General features: G+C 32.9%; 1 long non-coding RNA gene across 1 annotated transcript in view; it reads left to right on the top strand.

Annotated features, from left to right (window-relative positions):
* The window catches only part of LOC141486336 (uncharacterized), a 63,682-nt gene extending 47,226 nt beyond the window's left edge, over positions 1-16,456 (top strand). Inside the window, exons 2-4 of the long non-coding RNA XR_012467779.1 lie at positions 3,730-3,868; positions 7,549-7,748; positions 15,342-16,456. This is a non-coding gene — a long non-coding RNA (uncharacterized lncRNA). The remainder of the gene's footprint in view (positions 1-3,729; positions 3,869-7,548; positions 7,749-15,341) is intronic.
* Positions 16,457-16,714: the final 258 nt, after the last annotated feature.

The raw sequence follows: 16,714 nt of genomic DNA, 5'->3' as shown, positions 1-16,714 counted from the left end.
CGGGCCGTGAAGGTAGAAACAATAATTTCCATACATTGGTGGAACACCAAGGACCTTGGTCCAAAGTAGAATAATTCCTATTATCATTTTTATAATTACCAAAACTTATTTTTGTTTGTGAATACATTAATGGGCATAAGCATTCAGCAAATCCTTGGATAGCTAAGTAAAAAATTAATATATTATAGTAGTAACTAATCCCTCGGCTTTCATTTTTTCGAAAGTTGGGAAATTTTTCTGGTGGGGTTGGGAAATTTTGGTGATTGGGTTGTGAAAATTTGGATTCCCTCCCCCCCTGGTTTTTCATTTCGCTACGGCTCTGCCCGCTCTCGCTCCTTTCTTTGGTCCACTGCATTTACTTTCTCTTTCCAATATATTATATAACCAATAGTATGAAAAATTTTTGTTTTGTTTTCTATAGTTGTAAGGATTCATTGAAATTGAGAGAATAGGCATAATACAAGTATATTCTATGCTTGTGTTATTCGCGACTTTTTGATGAATTCAAAATAGCACATAAAATAGTTATTCATGTCATGTATTTATTTAACTGAATATTTTGTTGAATATTCAACTGAACTGGAATGAACAACTGTTGAGGAATGGAGCTCTAGATATTCGATAATAAAGAAGGCACCCGTTCTCACCTTACATTTCTTAAGAACAGAAGCTACCACTCCTATAAATAATATGTCGAACAGAAAACGTAATTGACAGGCAAACTTATGAACGAACGTTAATTTTTCATTGTTCCTATTCTCCAGTACCATGAAAAGTCAACATTACTTTTTCTATAATAAAATTATAAATCGGTTCCATGAGTTACCTACTCTGATATCTTCATTTTAGTTCATTCGTACCTACATGAAAGTTGCTGTGAAATACTGAGCCTCTGAAATTTATGTTCCAATATGCCTTCATTTATACTTATGAATTAGTAAAACTAACGCGAAACTTGTGGACTCTGATACTCAAATTTTAATTAGTTTTCAACAAAGTTCCTGGCGAACTTTCCTAATATTGGAACGGAAATTAAAAGATAAGAAAATAACGAGCACAGCATTTGCACGAATCATCTCTCTCAAAGCACTTATCCCATGAAAGTTTTTGATGTCTTCACAACCCCTTTCCATACAATCTTTCACATGTATCTTTTGTTGAGGGAGGGGTGAGTAATATATTCTCCGCAGAATAGAACAAAATCGGTTTTGAGTGTGTACATAAATATATTTTATAGTACAATAAATTATTCACCAATCGAATACGAAATGTCTAAAGTATATTACTTTAAATCATTGTTACTTCAAGTTTATTATGATCGAACCAGTTTATTTGAAAAAGTGCTTGAAAACTACTAACATTTTTCGAAAATAAAAGGTTTCTAATATTTATTAATAATAATCCATCGTCCAGTTCAAAAACGAATCATTTTCGAAAGGAAACATGTGAAACAACAATTCAATATTGTTTTATCCTGTATATAATTTGTGATACTAGTGTTTTTGATAAGTGATATATTTACTGAACAACAAATTTAGTATACAGGGTGGGTCAGTGGAAATACAACCTTGTCACTTCCACCCTCTCGGCCGGGCAAAATTCTCAGATCATGTAATCATGGGTCAAGTGATACCTAATTTGAAAGATCATCGATTTCTCTTTTTTAACGCTTCCCATTTTTTAATTTGACAGGAAAAATTTTTATTAAAAAATCTAGCAATAAACGAACGTATAACGTCTTTTCATTGTGCAGCTAGCCCGATTTTGATTTGAAAATTACTTCACTGGCCTATTCACAATTTAGTGAACAAGATGCTGAGTTTCCATCGATCTTTCTTCAATAGTATTTAGAACTCCATTCATTTAGTATCTCACAGTTTTTGACCGTGCCTTTTTGGTATTATTATTATTTGCTCAAAATCGTTTAATCAACTGCAGAAATATTTATCGTTAATTGAACTTTATTATGAAAATCCAGGTGCACTAATACTACATCACGGTTGTTTATTAACCAAAATCCGGATAAACATTTCAACCGAAAGAACGTGAATAAATTCGTGCTAAGTGTTCCTTATATCATTATACCTAGTTCCTCAAGGAACTGGGTATGAAATATTATGGACAGGCAAAAATATCCATCAAAATAAGATATAAGGAACACTTAGCACTTAGTAAGACCTGAAAATTCAGCAGCCGGCCATCATATTTTGCAACAAACCCATTTCATAGACTTCAGTTCATTAAGATTAGTTAGACAATTAATAACAACAGGCATCTAGATGCCTATGAGAGTGTAGAAATGAGTAAACATAATAATATTATGATAAAATAATATTTTAATTATTATATTTACTTGACCAATACTTAAGAAGACATTGTAAAATTAATTTAGTAGATAAGGCAATATTGTGAAATAATTTTATATAGCTTGTTAAAATATTATTTCAATATTAGATTTACCTGACTATTATATAAGGACACATTGTAAAATTAATTCAAGACTAGTAGATAAGCCAATATTGTGAAATGAATTTAAGACTCTTAAGACACAGGTACCTAGAAGAGGTACCTATGACATAAACGAGGATAACTTTGTAAATAGGATTAGTTTAATCTTCCTCTTGAAGATGATCACTTGGTGATCGAAACACGTGTCGAGGTGGTGAAATGACGGTTTTGTGTTAGGAAAAAACTCCAATACTCATCCATTACAACACCAAAGGTTCCAAACAGTGCATCACAAGTATCCAATATGTTGTTTGAGTGAAATTTACCATTAAATAAATATTTATTTTACGTTTTGTTCAAAAGTAGATCGGCATAACTGTAACAAATTTTGAGTAATATATAATTTGAAGAAGTTGCTGATGGTTTCATAACTCCCAAATAATTATAATTAAGGATAGATACAGTCACTTCGAAGCCGTATGAATGTATAATAATATTACATACAATGGATTATTTTCAATAGAATATTCATGTAACTTGTTTGTTTTTCCCAAGAGAAATTAATTCTAGGGAAAAGTTTTCGCTTTCTACTTCTCTATAATATTTTTTTCGATATATGATCGAATCGGCCGATACTTGATGAAAATCCATAACTAACGTATTCTAAAAACACTTTATTGTGTGATTTTCACTAGATAGTTCTACAAAAACGTGTAATTGAATGTTAATATGAATGTAGTTGTTTCGAAAGGGCTTTTTCGTCCAGTTTGTGTCTGAAAGTGACTTCTTTGCATGATATACACATCTTAGTAAAGAGTTTCTTCGAATCAAAATTGCTTTCTTCCGTTCTTTGGGAGATTACCACATTCATGTAACCCTTTTGAAATTGTATTGCAATCGGTTACCAGATTTTTGGAATTTGATGAACAACAACAAAAAATTTAAAATTTAAAAAAATCATAATGACCGGATTTTGAAAAGAATTCTTTGAATATTTACCTACGAAAATATTTTCAATATTCTCCATTCACCAATAGCAAACAGACCAAAATATATCGTTTGAGAATCACTAAATTATAAAAAATGGGGCTGCCAGATGTTCCATTCACAAACAGTATTTCCAAAACATCGAAACTTGTGATAGATGAGGATTAACGAGGTTTTACCTCTTGACGTTCATTAAAAGTCAATTTGAAAGATATAAGTGTAATGTATGTCGAAGCGTGTTTCAGTAACCATGTATATATAAATGTGAAACTTATTTTTCTATTCATTTTTCAGGTAAAAGGCAAGGTATAATATTCGCGGAACATTTTCAATAATCATTATGTGAATCGGACTCACCGCTTTTCCCAAGTTAACAAGAAACATATCAGAAGGCCATCTAGATAATAGATGATTATCCATATTTCAACTGCAGGTAAGTTAATCCATTAAATTATTTTCTATTGACTGTTCTCACAAAAAAATTCAAACTGATTACATAGAATCGCTTGACAATTTATAAGTAAAATGAGAAATTGTTTCCAGATTTTTTAATGAAGAATTGTTGAATTAGTCTCTGATTGATTTCAGTCTTTCGAACACTCAAAAATCCATGTAAATAAATATAACAGCTGCAAACGAATGTCAAACGGGAAATTATCAATAAGACATTCAATTGATATCGAAAAATTCTCTCCTAAAATTGATACATTTTTTTGAAGGGATTCATTGATATTTAGTAAACTGTAAGTTTGAAATCGGAATAAATGAGTATCTAAATAATAGATTTCAAAAACGTGAATCTTTTCAATAAAATTAAGTTATATTACGATTCCATTGTTTTCCATAAAATCACTTATATGGAAATACGTCTTAGGAATATACTCGTCACTAGATTAAAATTTGTAACCCTATCCAAATAATAATTGAACAATTTTGACTAAACGAACTTTACTCGAGACGCGTTTCACTACACATTAGCATCTTCAGTTGAACTGGTACAGTAAACTATTTTGTAGCTACAGAAATGAATTAGTTAATAAGTAATTCTTGGAAAACAGTTAACTGTAGCTCACAGAACCAATAATAATCAAGTAAATTTATTAAAAACAATAAAAACCCGACAATTCGGTGTCGGGTAGATCAGGAGTATATGAGTTGACTTGTGACTCTTGCCCAAAACTGTATATTGGCCAAACAGGGAGAACATTTTCCCAAAGAATTAAAGAGCATAGAAGTAGTTTTGTAAATAAAAAGACCAATTTCACATTTGCAAACCTACTTTAAGCAGAAAGATATGAGTTCAATCATGAATACGACGTGTTACATTGAGAATTGAAACTCAATCTTCTAGAATGTTTAGAAATCAATAGATTCAAGAATTCGGGTAATTTACTGAATGATCAATTAGAACTGAATAACTCCCCGTTACTAAATATTTTTTCAAATGTGGAAATTGGGACATATGTTCAGGTAATTTGAGTCATTACAATAGGTGAAAATCAGGTACTTGAAATGTAGGTACTTCAAATGCAGAATATAGTAAGTACAGACACGCCCGAAGAAGCCATTGTATGGTGAAACATGCGTTGCGTTTTTGTAAAATTGTTCAGTGGAAATCTCACAACAAAATCTTTTTGGAATACGTTTTGATTTACATGAACAGAAATTCTAAAAAACCCTTTTGGCTTTCTACTTCTTCATCATGACGTAGAATGTGGAAGACTTCCAAAGGAATAAAAAGAAAAATAAATACATAAAAAACATTTCGCAAAGATGTTCAAATCATGCATAGAATCTTTTTTCTTGTTCGATTGAACACCTATTTATTTTGTAGAAATTCATATTGAATATGGGATGAAGAAAATAATTATTGTTGTCGAAAATTTACTTGAAAATGGTTTAATAAACCGAAACTAGTCTTAACAAATGAAAACCTCAGTAGAAATTAGACGAAAGTTATTTACTTCGTCATGTATTAAATATTCTTCCTGAGAAAAGAAACTGAGAAAAATATATCTCAAATAGTCGCTTTCCAATATGAACATTGAATTACCTTTTTCTCACTCCAAACATTTGTGAGCAAATGGGTTTGGAATTATTTTAAACCCATCACACCACACCATATGAAAGTTTGTCGCAAAATTCACCAATTCAATGAAGAAACATAACTATGAATTTTCAATGCGATATTGGGTCAATACCCCAACAAGTTTTGATATCATTTAAATTGTGGAGTGTATAAATTGATGTGCTTCATTTGATTCAAAACTTTCTTAGGGAATGTAAATAAAAACTTGTTTTGGATTTTCTTCGAGATTAGGTATAAGTATTTATCGTGAGTTGATTAAAAATTATGTTATCCGAAAAAATAATTTAAAATTTCAGTTGGACACCATATTGAAATCTCCAATTTCAGTCCATCAGCAACAGTTCTTCAAAACCAGTCTCGAATATCCCAAATCAAAATATATAATCTGGGAATATTTGATCACTTTACGATAGCCTAATTACAATTTGTTGGGTGGTCGATCGATTACAATATCAGAGAAAGACTTCCTTTACCGGCACAAACGCCAAACCGAGAACACAGTACAACGCCGAAATGACCCATCGGTGACATGACTATCACCCTTGTTACGAGGTTGCTTACATCTCGCTATAACACGAAGTCATCAGTTAATGATGCATCACTAGTTGCTACATGGACTATCGTCTACCTGGCACGTATCCACACCTACCTTAGCCAAAGAGAATCAAAATATAATGTAGAGTTCGAAGATTTTTGTCTTTGTCTGGTTGACTTTTTACTGTGTCATGATCCCTACAAATTTAAAATTTGTCGGGGCGCCCAACAGAAGTGATAACTCAAACTGATATAAGTTGAACTAATCAATATTAAATAAATTGAAAGGGTTAGGTAGGTATATTCAAAAAAGTGATTCCAAAGAAAGGAAGGGAGCAATCAAAAGTAGTAACTGAATACATAGATGTGTAGATCATGCAAAGAAGTAACTTTCAGACACTAACTGAAATAAAGAGCCCTTCTGAAACAGCTTCATTCATATAAACATTGAATTACACGAAAGAAAAATTCTTTCAAAACAAATACTTTTATATGAAAACTGAATTATACAAAACACACATTCCTCTACTCAGTTTCTATTCCAAACATTCGTTATGGAATTGAATCAGATATCATTCATAGGATTCCTACACAAAGTATTGAATGAAAATTAAAAAATTTCACTTACATGAAATACTGTGATCCTCAGTGGTAGATACAGATGTTTCGCCGTAAGAAACTTGCCTTAGGGCTGGATAACATAAGAAAAACACAATTGAAACATTATTGAAATTGTTTAACTTGAGAAGAGCTTGGGTTATCTGGGTCTGTATCAAATAAACGTACTGTCATCGTGACATGAGCAGATTCTTCTCATGCATGACATAAAATCGAAATGTTATGAATGAAATAAGTGCTACCTGAGTACCTAATAAGACAAGTCTCATATTCCGACACTTCAAAGTCCGTCATTGGTGATGATTTCACATAAGTGATATTTTATATTGCAACTCTTTCATGTACTATATTATTCAGCGTTCCAATTAATTACATCTGATTCAATTCCATAACGAATGGTTGGAGTACAAACTAAATAGGAAAAAGTGATATTCGTATTATTCAATGTTCATATGAAAGTAGTTGTTTAGAAAGTATATTTTTTTTCAAGTAATTCAATTTTCATGTGAAAGTAGTTATTTCGGGACGGCAATTTTCTTCCAGTTTGTATATGAAAGTAACTTTAATGCATGATCTACACATATTCGTAAAGAGTTTATTTCAAACTAAATTCAAACTTAATGCTATCTTCAATTTTTTAGAAGTTTACTACAATTTTTTGTATGGAGATGGATAAGTGGAAGCCAAAATGTTTCTGAATTTTTGTTAATTATCGAAAAAAAAAATCGAATGTTATTTTTAGATTTTGAATAAATCGTTAATAAAAATAATATTAACCAAATAACCTTATGTATTCAATACTTCACAATCATTCACATAAATGTGATACGCGGCGCTATTGAATTTAACCAAAAGTATTATTCTGTTTTCAGACACTGGCTCGACAACTCGAATTCCCTCGACCACTGGATGAACAAAAAGATGTAAAAACAGATTCGCGGAGAACAAACACACATTAATTTCGTTGACACGTGAAATAGGTAGCACTTCAACTGTCATGTACAACACAATGACATCGACAGGCGAAAGGACCAAGACACCTGAATTGTTGGAAAATCGAGTCGAGAAAAAGGTAATAATAAAAATAAAATTTGAATACAATACATTTTGGTTTGATGTCCTATTCTAATGTGTAGATTTTTGAGAAAAATGTTTTTTTAGTAGACTGGGTGTAATATTATTCTTCAGAAATCTATTAATTGAAATAAATCTTTGGATTGAATGTTTACCGTTGATGAAGCATCCTATTTCATTAAATTTTTCCCGCCCTCTTTCCGCATTTCGTAATTTTTGACGTCGTTAACTGAGAAGTGACTCTAACTCTCAAAATATGATATAGATAATTTTTTTATATGAAATTATATCCACTCGCAATTAGGAAAAACATATATCTCAGTCACAGAAACGTAAAATTATCACAGCTGTCATTATAGCTCACATTTTCTATGAAAGGTAATGTATACAAAAATCATCTTTCTTATGTATATAGGTCAACTTGGTGTCGATTGTAATACACACTGCGGTGTCGCTTGTAACATGTTACAATTGACACCTACTTTTCTAATGAATATATTATATTCTTTTCATTAGTTTGAACTGAATTTGTATCATTTCATTAAAACAACAATAAAAATTAATTGGCGCTCCGGGGCGAATTCATTGATTCCTTTTCTAATAAAGTTGAATTATTTTTTTGGTCGATCAAAAATGGTGAAGCCAAGGCTAAGAAAAACGGAAATGGGGTTAACACCGGAAGTTATTTATGAAAAATCAGCTAGGAAGGTAACAAATACTAATCAATCTATTAGAAAAGTGGCTGAAGATTATGCCATATGCCATGTTTCTTCATATCGCTATGTTAAATCGCCTTGGATTGGATACAATCCTCACTACAGAGTATTTAATAAAAAAAAAGGAGTTACAGCTCGCTAAATATTGCGAAAAAGCTGTGGATTTATATTTCTGACTGACCACAAAAGATCTACGCAAGTTAGCTTTTCAATTTGCATATCGTAATAACCTAACCTACCCAGAAAAATGGATCATGACTGAACATACAAGTGAAGACTGGCTCATTGCTTTCATGCGACGAGATCCATATTTGAATCTTAGCATATCTCAAGCTACTAGCCTTTCGCGACTCATGAACTTCAATAGAGAAAATGTAGAGAAAATAAATTGTCATCTGTTTTAGACAGATATAATTTTGAGCCTCAAAATATATATAACTATGACGAGACAGGAATTTCGACTGTTCAGAAAGCATCCAAAGTTATATTTAGAAAAGGAACTAAGCAAGTAGGATCCATATCATCTCAGGAACGCTGAACTCTAGTAACACTGGGTTTAGCAGTTAATGCAGTAGAAATTACCGTACCTGCAATGATCGTTTATCCACGATTACTTTTTCAAAACCACTTTGTTAGAGATGGGCCAGTTGGATTTATAGGAACTGAAAATAAGTCTGGATGGATGCAGGAAAATGCATTTCTTGATTTTATGAAACATTTTGTGAAATACGTAAAACCAAGTGAAGATAATAAGATGGTAGTATTGTTAGACAACCACTCTTCACATATTTTGATTTCTTTGATAGAATTTTGTAGAACCAATTTTATCACTCTACTTTCATTTCCGCCTTACACTACACATATACTTCAACCTTTAGATCTGGGAGTGTATGGTCCTTTCAAGAAATGCTGGTGATCAATGATTGGAAAACAATCCTGGCAAAAAAATGACTATATACGATTTGCCTTCATTTGTGAGAATTTCACTTCCTATAACCACTACACCTCCCAATATTCTTGCTGGTTTCTCCTGCACTGGTATTTGGCGTTTCAATCGAGAGATTTTCAGAAATAGTGACTTTATTGCATCAGCTGTAACCGACAGGACTCTTGATGAAGAAGCCGTAGAAAATAATCAACCAGAATCTACAACAATAGTCACGTAGAAAGTCAACCGGGTTCATCCACTACCTCATCACCAAGAAGACATACTACTCCGTTACCCAAGCTTAAGAATCCAACAGCATTTATTTCGCCTCAGGACATAAAGCCATTGCCGAAAACAGATCTGACCAAATCCAAAAAAGGAAGAAGAATGAGACAAAAGACGGGTATACTGACTGATACACCGGAGAAAAGAAAATGATTCGTCCGAGTCTCCCGATGAGGATGTTTTGTGCTTGGTGTGTGGTGGTCCATATTAATCTAGCTCCGGAGATTGGTTACCATGTTGCCAATGTAAGTATTGGACACATTCGAAATGTACAAACAAAAACCCATTCTATATTTTCTTCAATTGTGAATCTGACAGTGATAATTTTTTTTCTCGATAAATATATTACCAGAGTTTGTTACTGTTTTTATTTCTAACGCTTACATATATGTTCTATCATAGTCGTATGAAACATATGTTTTACAACATCCTATTTATTCACTTCATGGATTGATATCTGTTACAATCTTCCAAAACCTTCGCGGAGGCCACCGTGAGACACCTCAGGGTTGCCAAAGAGAGTGTGTGTTCGGCGAGTCTTGGCCTACACCTGCCAATATAAAGGAGATGTCTCCTAGTGACCTGTTCACCTTCATGTTCAGGACAGGATGGACGATGACCTAGGAGAACAACTCCTCGGGAGGATGTACAAAGGGTCACATGTGACCTAAGTGCTGTGAGTCTACACTCACCCTACCTACTCTACAGATACAGATCTGTTACAATCAACACCAGCTATTGACACCAATGAGGTGTCAATTCTAACACATTAGTTAACCTGGCACATAGGACCATAATGTCATTTCTATCATACTAAGTCAGCTTTTGAGCTGAAGATACTCTGCAATTGAGTGTCTAGTACACGTTAGAGTAAATTAAAAATTTCAAAAAGTTCAACTGGCTTAAAAAAATAAACTTGTGGAAATTATTACAACCGACACCAGTCTCCCCTACATCCAACTAGCCGCGTCAAGTAAGTCGTGTGACTCGGGTGTCGGCTCTACTGTCTCATGTCGAGGCATTTTAGATTTTAATAATTAAACCTTATTTTCGGAAATCACGATGTTAGTCATTTATTATATATTCGAATATTGCGTCTTCAATAAGTGTACTTTCGAAGAAATTTTATGGTTGGAATCTCTCCTTATTCAGGTAGTGAAATTGTTTCAATTTAAGATTTGATAAACCAACCAAAGAAACTAACCACTCGTCTTATGGAGTCGTCGTTTTATTTTGCTAGTTACTCCCATGATATTGCTAAAAACTTATGTTATCTTCAAATTATCGATATTATTTTGAGTTTGACAATAGTCGTGTCACTAAATATTCTGGCAATATCTTGAATTTATTGGAGCCTCTGGAGACACCCTACATTTTATTCTGTGAAAGAGAGGAGATTGGAAGATCAAGAACTTCAAATGATATGGTGCTGAAGATTTTCCGGGTTTTTCTGCAGCTGAAAGAGCAAATGCGCCACTGGATTCAATCAAGTCGCCCCGGAGCGTTTCATAATTTCATTATTTGTATTACTTTATTTTTTTATACATCAACAATTTCAATAATACATTTTTTGAGGTATTACTTTTGATAAAACGTTCTCATTATAGCATTGCTAAGTTTCCATTCATTGAGCATCATCATAATTTCTACTCATCTCCTAAATATTGGTTAGCGAAATGCGCGAACAGGATTTTCTTCTGATGTGATTTCAATACAGCCATATAACATATTGAATGGGTGTATCAGTTCTGTAACTTAACTACTTCTTTTCAAAATATTCAGTAGATGTAATCTGATAATGACAACATTGAATACTCTAGTACTAGCCTCAGGGCTACTACTAGAGTGTCCAGTACTCCAGTACTAGCCTCAGGGCTAGTACTAGAGTGTCACCAAGATTTAGCCAAAGCCTCGGTAGATAATAACATTGTAAGGTGGGTTAAAGGGCACGACAGGAGTAAAGGCAATCGCATTGTCGACTCTTTAGCCAAGGAAGCGGCTGGACTGAGAATTTTAGGACCCAGTGGCACCTACGGCCTGATGAATTCGACAAATGCGGAACTAGTCAAATATTACACTCATCCTCAATTCTTAAAGAGATGGGACGAAACCAAAGGATGTAATCTTGCCAGGATTACCTTGGGCGACCCAGGGAAGCTGGCGCCGACGAAATAAATGGCAATGCCCATGAAAAATCTAATAGTAGAAGTTCTGACTGGCTACTGTCAACTAAGGAAACACCTTCATGATATGGGGCTAGTGGACACACCTCTATGCAAGATGTGTGAACAGGAAGATGAGACTTTCAGGCATGTCCTGTGCGAGTGCCCGGAGTTATCGTCAATAAGAGAGGGTGTGTTTGGCGAGTCTTGGCCCGCACCTGCCCATATAAAGGAGATGTCTCCCAGTGACCTGTCTATTTTCTTGGAAAGGACAGGATGGATGATGACCTAGGAGGAGAATTCTTCGGGAGGATGTAAAATGGGTTACATATGGCCTAAGTACTGTGGGCTTACACTCAACATACCTGCTCTACAGATACAGATGTGTGATCATGAGAAAAAAATTAACATCCAAAATTGGATCAATCAGAAGACTGTTACAGGAGTTTTTTAACGTCTCAAAAATATTTTCCATGCTCCAGAAAGCTCAATAAAATTTATCCCTCAAATAGAGGCTTCTTATATCAGATCTTACCTGAATGTTTCTAATTGTTTTTCGAAACTACTTCGTGTCTATAACGGCTTGAAACTGGAAAGCAACCAATGAGTTTTAATGTGAAATAGCACTCCAGAATATGTGGTGAGAGAATGTCTCTTCATTTGATATCGAAATGTTCGAATTGCTGAAGTCATTTAATAAACCAATATTATTGTTTGTTATAACAAATACTGTATAATTTGAAACTAAACAAGAATCAATATTTAGAACTTCATCCTATGATATATGCCATGCATGAAAAATATTGACATAGTATGGGCAGAACAACGATGGAAATGAGATGTTTCAGTTAGATGGGATCAACGGGAAGAAGAGCCGTTGAATTGAAACAGCAACAGTTTATTAGGGATCAGTCAAAAGTCAAGAAAATAATAATTTCACGTTGACATAACATTTTTTTCATAAGTTGGATAATTTATCATTATCTGATAGTATTTACCAATGATCTCAATTAAATTTCATGAATTACTAGGTTGGATGTACCTAATCTGAATGCATTATTCACCTGATGTAATATTTTACAAATACAAAAAAAGGCGTTTGTTATGGTGTAATATTTAAAAAAGTTTTTAGGTGGATTCGATCAAATATCGTTCAATTCATTTCATCTCTCAGTGACATTTCATGGAACATTCTTTCTCCATCATCAGGCCGATATGCAAGCGAATAAACCTGATGTAGTCCTTCCCAACCATCAAAGTAAGTTGATATTTGTCGTGGAGTTCTGGGTGAAACGAATATCGTCTGAAAAGATGAGTAGAAACGAATTAAGTAACCAGATTTTTTTTTCGAACACCGCAGATTATGTCCAGACCACTATGTCAAGATGATTTTTTCGATTATTGGAGTCCTTGGTGGAATGATGCCCTCCTTACTCCCAAATCTCAAGATCTTGTCGGTTTTCCGGACTAAGCCCATAAAATTGCAGAAGACTGTCATCATTGACTCATTGCGGTTTCCCAGGGCACATGCTTCTCGGATACAATGATCACTCACCTCACGGTGTGGGGAGTGGTCATTGTTTGATGATAATGTCACATTGGTGAGCTTTTCCAATGTATCAGAGCTCCAGGTTAGGGACGATTGGCACGACTTTTTTGGAAAATAATGATAATAGAGATAGGTTTATTTTCCATCAGTCACAATCAACTGGACAATACACAGAATTATACTCACAATGCAAAGAAGACAGAAACAGAACTGAATGAAAAAAAATCTAATCTTTATTATCTAGACTAAAAATGAGTTTGCAACTTCGGCACATAATAATAATGGAGAATTTGGAATTATATTTTTTCTTGTTCTGAGAAATCTGAAAAAAAAGTGAAACTGTGACAGAGACCGTGGTACGTTGAAATCAATTTGTCCTGAAATTGCAGAACAATTCACTTTATTATTCACCAATTTGAAAAAATGTCAGCGAAGCACAATTCATTAATGATAATCCTTTCAGGATAAGACATGAAACAATAGTCTCATAGCATCAATACTTTCAAAATTCATTCAATTTCTGATAATGAGTTCATTCGACTTCAGGGATTCAGGAAACTTTTTGTGAAGTATGACTATTGAATGTCAACCTTTAATCAAAAATTATACCTAGGTCTTTGATATCATTGAATCTCTGTTGGTCTGAAGCATAAATAGCATACGAAAATTCATACATGTCTTTCTGTGGGATATAACTCAAAGACTTACAATTTCTAACATCAAGTTTCAATTTGTTACAGCTACATCAGGTATCAAAAAACACCAACTGATACTGAAGATCTATACATTCATTGATATTATTAATTATGGAAAATAATGTCAAGTCATCGGCGAAACATAAATATATTCAATTCAAATGTTCACAAAAATCATTATTGAACAGCAAAGACAAAGGAGGGCCTACTGTGGAGCCCTGAGGAACATCAGAAGTAGCTTGTGATGCACTTTTTGAAACCTTTGGTGTAGTAATGACTATTAGTTTTATCCCAAACCCAAACCGTTACTTTTAACACCTCGACACGTGTTTTAATCACCAAGTGATCATCTTCAAGAGGAAGATGAAATGGTTATTCTTCCTTTTGAAGATGATCAGTTGGTGATCGAAACACGTGTCGAGGTGATGAAAATGATGGTTTGGTGTTAAGGTAAAACTCCAGTAATATTCATCAGAAATAAGCTACTTATGTTCTAGAATAGAAACGAATTACTACGGGACAAAGAGCTGGCTGACAGTATTTGAAAACCAAAATTCATTAGCTTATCAAGCAAATTACCTTGATGAATTTTATTTCATGAGTGTGAGACTTTTCACACATTTTAGCTAATTTCCAAATCTCGATGATAGCCATATACTCCGAAATCCGATTGAAACTACAAAATTCCGACTGTTTGATAAAAATAAACGTTCATAAAGATGACCTGCATCAGGAAACTTGCACAAATGCCCATTGGATATAATTTATTTTCCAACTTTGTGGGAAATACTAGTTTTCTTAGTAATTATTTCAATGCATTGAATAACACACGAGTAATTTTATTTAACTTTTGTTCATTGATAAATTTGCATTTCCTCTCACTGTTTTTTTTTTCCCAAAATGTATTTTCATCCACCTCTTTTTATAAAAACTTAGAAAAAATAAAGAGGTAAATTGTAAATGGTATATTTATGTAGAAAGTAAAAATAAAAAAATTACTATTCCTGAAAATTTCTCTGAATTCGATTGCTACCCATATATTTATAAGAACAAAACTATTTTATAATTCAGAAACATATTATAGGAACGTTAACAGATTTTGCTTCCTCTCATAAATAATGTTTGATTATATTTTTGGTCTGATTAAATGTATGGAATTTGAATTTTATATCTGAAAATGGATTCAAGTATATATCTGAGTTACATTAAGACAATCAATGCGTAAAATATTTTCTGAAACAGTCTTTATTTTTCAGGGATGCCCCTCTACTTCATCAAACAAGCAGATTGAGAAACAGTAAAGAAAAGCAGAAAAACTACCACCACTCAAGCATCGTCAGGAGAATAGTCATGCCAACCTCTTACCTCTTGCAGGTTACCTCTCTGTTTCTCTCTTACATTCTTTCGTTTATTTCCATCGAGCAGGACCAGGAATAGGGGAGGTTCGTAAGAACTGAAATCTAGAGAGACCGTAGGGGATATAGGGGAATTAAGGAGGGGTTGTAGTTGTTACAGGGAGTGGCTTCATATAAGAAATCAATGATTGCGCTACCCTTAGAAGAATGTCTGAGATTTCAGCGTTTCGCTCCGGAATAAAAAATGATCGATGGCTGTTGAAGAAAAGAATATTGATTTCGAAAAATGATTGAAAAAGTAATTCGTTTTTCTTGGTTATAATTTTTCTCTGTAGATTGGTAAACCATAAAATGTAGAATATTTTTTAATGATCATTAGTTATTCCATTCAACTATGTTAGACATTATGAAAACTTGATAATCCAGAAAAGGTGTCAAATATCAAGTATCGAGCAATAATGAACAATTTATCAATTTCGAAAATTGTAAATATTAATTTCTCTCATGATTCAATTACTGATTTTTTTCTACTGTAACGAAGAACTTCTGAGTATTTATTCAATGAATATGGAATGTATCGAATTTCGCGAAACTCCTTAAATAAATTTCATTTGAAAGTAACAGTCATAGATGAAGTATACTAAATCATTCAAATTGATTCGAAATCGAGTTGAATCAATTTAACTCTTAATAATTATTGTCGAAATAGTTTGTAATTATTTGATCAAGCACTTTCCTTGAATATATTATGGTTTTTGCAGATGCAAATTTGATGTATGGAAATTATTTACATTTTTGGTCTGAAAATTTCGAAATATTTGAATATGGAAATTTTGGTAGCTATTAATCAGAAAATTTCAGTGTAACTTCGTATGCTATACCATAAAATTGATATTCGAATGTGTAATTTCAAAAAGTCAATTCCATTTCAGTAACCATTTTGATTTAGTATAAAACATGAACTGATATATGATAATTCAAAAAAATAGATCATACTTACAAAATAATCAAGAAAAACAGTGGATATTTTTTCAGCTCGGGAAATATATAATTGAAATTTAGCCTTCAAACAACACGTTTTTCATTCTGGGTGGGGAATATTTGAACTTCATAATCCACGAGTGGTTTCAAATACCTAATACATTTTCTATGTAAACAATTATTATTCTTTAGATTTTTATCTATCTAGTGTCCACATAAAAACAATAAAGTTAGGGAATGAGGTGGATGAAAAATATATTTCAAAGTATAAAATATATATATTTCAAATGGAA

This window comes from Leptinotarsa decemlineata, unplaced genomic scaffold (assembly GCF_025532065.1).
Source record: "Leptinotarsa decemlineata unplaced genomic scaffold, Ldec_3_MD MMD2_tig00026354_RagTag_RagTag, whole genome shotgun sequence".
Lineage (NCBI taxonomy): Eukaryota > Metazoa > Arthropoda > Insecta > Coleoptera > Chrysomelidae > Leptinotarsa > Leptinotarsa decemlineata.
This window is presented reverse-complemented; position numbering and strand designations above follow the sequence as displayed.